Source organism: Bubalus bubalis, chromosome 24, assembly GCF_019923935.1.
Source record: "Bubalus bubalis isolate 160015118507 breed Murrah chromosome 24, NDDB_SH_1, whole genome shotgun sequence".
NCBI lineage: Eukaryota > Metazoa > Chordata > Mammalia > Artiodactyla > Bovidae > Bubalus > Bubalus bubalis.
Genome location: NC_059180.1, coordinates 730,343 through 734,895, shown reverse-complemented (window position 1 = coordinate 734,895; position 4,553 = coordinate 730,343). Strand labels below are relative to the sequence as shown.

General features: G+C 62.2%; 1 long non-coding RNA gene across 1 annotated transcript; it reads left to right on the top strand.

The window, feature by feature from the left end:
* Window positions 1–850: 850 nt before the first annotated feature.
* LOC123331627 lies at window positions 851–3,647 on the top strand. Its single transcript, XR_006548369.1, has 3 exons — window positions 851–939; window positions 2,416–2,504; window positions 3,527–3,647. It is a non-coding gene; the product is annotated as an uncharacterized LOC123331627 (long non-coding RNA).
* The last annotated feature ends 906 nt before the right edge of the window (window positions 3,648–4,553 follow it).

Genomic DNA, 4,553 nt, shown 5'->3' with positions numbered 1-4,553 from the left:
TGTGGGACAGCTCTAGGCTGCCTCTGGGCTTGTGGGGGGCCCAGGAACTCGCCCCTTATCCCCACTGACATCCCTGCTGATGACCTGCCTTGGGTGTTTCCTCCAGAAACCAGGTGGCCTCAGCCAGCAGCCCATGGGGCCAGACCCCTCTGGGGCCCCACTCCACTGCCCGCCTCAAGCTGAGGGGGCTGGGGCGCGCGCAGCCAGGCTCCCAGACAGACACGCACCTGCCGGTCCTGCCAATTAGGCCCCACAGTACCGTGAGATCGGCTCGTTAGCGCAGAGCGGAGGGAGCCAGCTGCTGATGCGTCTGGTCGATGGGGGATGCGCTGCCCGCCTGCACGGACGGCCCCCTGTCTCGAGGATCAATGGTCCCCCCACCGTGGGGCTGAGGGCACAGCGGAGGCTCCCTGAGGCTCGGGCCCAGTGGGAGGCGGCCTCCCAGCCCCCTGCCGGCCGTGGCAGGCAAGACTGGACCACATCCCCCATTTATAGAAGCAGAAACCAAGGCTCGGAGGCACTCCCCAGATGCCCAGCTCCTCTGCGCACTCTCCTAGGCTCAGCCGGCGTAAGAGCCCTCTCCACAGTGATGATGCGGGGACCCCACTGCTGGCAGGCAGGGAGTGGGCAGGTAGGGCCAGAGTGCCCAGAACTGTGGAAGGCAGGACCCCGGCCCGCTGGGCATCCTGGGATGAGTCTGAGACCTCTCTGGGCCTGTTGGCCAGCTCCTGCTCTCCTTGGCTTGGATCCCATGAGGCTGAGCCCAACAGCAGGGCCTCAGGCGGCTCTGGCCCAGTTGGAGTTGACTCTGGCCGGCACCCCCAGCACATCTGCCCCCACCCTACAGGAACCACTGGTCCTCGTGGCCTCGGCCCTCCTCCCAGCAGCCATGTCCTGGGAAGAAGCCCTCTGCTCCTCGCTGACCGGCGGTAATGGCAGGTGGGTGGGGGGTGCCCAGGAGTTGGGGTGGGGTAGGGTGCTCCGGGTGCTCTGGGACCAGGGTCTGAGCCCCGAGGAGCCCTGGGACCCGAGGGGGAAAATGGGGGCTCATCTCCAGGGCGGGCTGCTGGGATGGGCAGAGACCTGACTGTCCCCCAGGACGGTGGGGGTGTGGGGTCAGTGTGTTTAGGGCCTGGGGTGGTGTGACTCCGTGGGGTCTCTCCCACCCACCCCACCTCTCAGCACCACGTCCCATGTGCACTCATGTCCAGGTATACAGACACAGGTGTGCTCAGACACAAACTGAACTCCTTCCATCCGGAGAGCTACCTGGGGGCCACACATGCGCACGCACACACATCCACGTGCCTTCACGTGAACAGGAAGCCTCAGACACGTGAACACGCAGTGAGCGTTTGTGGTCCACGCACACACACACATGCAATCACACTCACCCTCTCTAGGGCATCCCCACACACCTCCGGACCCTCAGCTCCCGCAGCCTGAGGACACGGACACAGAGACCACAGGCACACAGAAACACACGTGTTGGATCACACAGGGGCCTTGGGGATGACTCACCGTGCGTGCCCACATCCAGATGTGCATGTGAACATGTGTCCGTGAGCACACGCCAAGCACACACATGCGCACACTCTGGCGCCCTCGCTCTGGGGCGTGTGCTGGTGGCCGCCCACTCAGCGGGCACTTGGGCCCTTCTTTGGGGCACTGACTGGGCCACCCATGGTCATGGCCTGTGACACAGGAGCAGGGGCTGGAGGTGTGGACAGGAGGGCATGCCTCAGGCCCATTGTGGGCGCAGACTCTGGGTGCTAAACCCCAGGTTCCCCAAGCACACACCTGGAGGCCCCAGGGTCACCTCCCTGCCAGCCCCAGGGGGACCACCTCCTCGGGCAGTAACTCCCGTCAGACTGGAAACCAGCCCTGAAGAAGCAGCGGACCAACCCCACTGAAGGTGACTCCACGAAAGGGCCTGTTACCCTCTGGGCTGTCAGTTCCCGTGAGTCCAGGAACAGTCACTCCAGATTGAAGGACATTAAATGGCCGTGATGACCAAGGGCACTGTGGGAGTCTAAACCGGACCCTGAGCTGTGAAGGCATCAGTGGGACACCTTGGAGCTGGAACAGGGCTGAGGGTAGGGGGCAGTCATGCATCAGCGTGTCTGGTCTTCTGCTGCGTAACAAACAGCCCAACTGATCAGCAGCTTTGACAACAGCCATTTCGCTGTCCCTCGCTGGTGTCTGGTCAGGAACTCGGGCAGGGCTCAGCCGGGTGGCTGTCCTGCTCCACGCGTCATCATCTGAAGTCACTCAGCAGGTCTCAGCTGCCCTGGGGCTGGTCTGGGGAGCCCTCGTGGGGACAGCTGGAAGGCTGGGCTCAGACAGGGCAGCAGACAGGACTCAGACAGCTGAGTGCCACTGGGGCCTCTCCAGTAAACACTTCTTCCCTGGCAGCTCAGGGGCACAAGAGAGAGAAGCCGAATGCCTCCTCATGACCTGGCCTCGGGGTCCAGACATCACTCCCACCACGACCTATTGATCAGGTGAGTCACCAGGTCCAGCCCCGCCTCTCACAGGACCAGGCTCCAGCCTGGTACTCTGGGCCGTGCCAGCCTCCCCCAGCCCGCCTGCAGCCCCACCCGGTTCACATCATTGAAGGCACACATGGGAACACTATTCGTAGCAGCACCGTCCTGAGAAATAGAACAGAACCACACAGGTATGTGATTCAGAATTTTCCAGAAGCCATAGTGAAAAAAGTGGAAAGAAGCCGGTGAAATTAACCCTGATATACTTTCGTTAGCCCGATAGATCCCAAACATCATCGTCTCAAACGCGGTGAAAACAAGCAGAGTTGCTGCACATCTTTGGAGCCTCCCGGCTCTGCACGCACAGCGCCTCCCAGCCCAGTGGCCGGCCGCCCCCGTTTTGGCAGCATAGGCCTGAGGGTGGCCAGAGGGCAGTCGGCCCTGGACGCCTGCCTTGCCTACCCCGGGGCCCTACATGGTGAGGCTCAGCCCGGGCCATCCTGTGTGAAGAGCCGGGCCACCCCTAATCCTTAGGAAAATAGCAAACCCAGCTCCTGAGTCAGACATGCAAACACCCACTTAGCATGACGACCAGGAGCCGCCCCCGCAACTCTCCACCTCTGGTTGGTGGAGGGGCTTCTGCTGAGTCCCTGGGCTCCCCCCGGGGTCCCCACGGCACAGGCACACAGAGACGAGGGCCAGACTGTGGGCAGGGGCTGGCAGGGCCTCTCCTGATGACCCCGCCCAGGCAGCGCCCAGGCCCCCTGTCTCTCCTGCAGGCTTCAGAGTTTGTCCCAGAAGGGCTGTGAGGGAAGGGCAATGCCCCCACCCCCTTTACAGAGGGAGGAGCCAGGGGCCAGACAGGGCCCTCAGCTGCCCACTGCCACCTGGCCAGCGAACAGAGGTGCTGAGCGTGAAACCCAGATGTGGCTGACAACACAGAGGGGGCCTGGAGGGGCAGAGAGGCCTCAGGCAGCCCACCCGGGCAGCAGTCCAGCCAGGCCCCCTCTGACATGGATGTGTATGTATCGTAACAGACGTCATCGTCACAGACGTCAGGGCCCCCCAGGTGGCACTAGTGATGAAGAACCTGCCAACGCCATGCAGGAGATGCAAGAGACGCGGACTCAGTCCCTGCGTCAGGAAGATCCCCTGCCAACGCCATGCAGGAGATGCAAGAGACGCGGACTCAGTCCCTGCGTCAGGAAGATCCCCTGCCAACGCCATGCAGGAGATGCAAGAGGCGCGGACTCAGTCCCTGCGTCAGGAAGATCCCCTGCCAACGCCATGCAGGAGATGCAAGAGACGCGGACTCAGTCCCTGCGTCAGGAAGATCCCCTGCCAACGCCATGCAGGAGATGCAAGAGACGCGGACTCAGTCCCTGCGTCAGGAAGATCCCCTGCAGGAGGAAATGGCAACCCACTCCAGTCTTCTTGGCAGGAGAATCCCATGGACGGAGGAACCTGGCGGAGTGTGGTGCACAGGGCTGCAAAGAGTCGGACACGACTGAAGCACCTTCACTCACGCATGTGATAGGTGTGAAGCAGCCCCACTTTTTTTTAATATCTATTTATTTTCTGCGTGTGGGGGCGCAGCGGCAGCACGTGGATCCGTATTGCAGCATGCAGCGCTAGTTGCCTGACTAGAGATCAAACCCCAGGTCCCTGCAGCGGGAGCGCAGTCTTAACCACTGGGCCAGGGAAGTCCCTGACTTTTGAAATAATAAATGTCTTAGAAAAATGTATTAGTGCCCCTGTTTTCTGAGGGTCGGCTTTGCGGGCTTCCAGCCCATTCCTCCCCTGGCTCCAGAGAAATGACATTTCCCAGCCCTCCTGGCCCCAGTGGGACCACCTGATCACATCCAGCTTGCGCCTTCCTGGGCTCTGCCTCTCACCCCCACGCTGGGTGACACGGGGCGTTCACACCACCACATGACGTGGGCTGTGGTGGCCAGGCCACTGGAAGCCAGGGCCCCGAGGGAGGCCAGGACCGGATCCCTCGTCGACCCAGACAGACGTGGATGCGATCAAGGCCTTGCCACTCGATTCTGCTCAGCCGGGGTG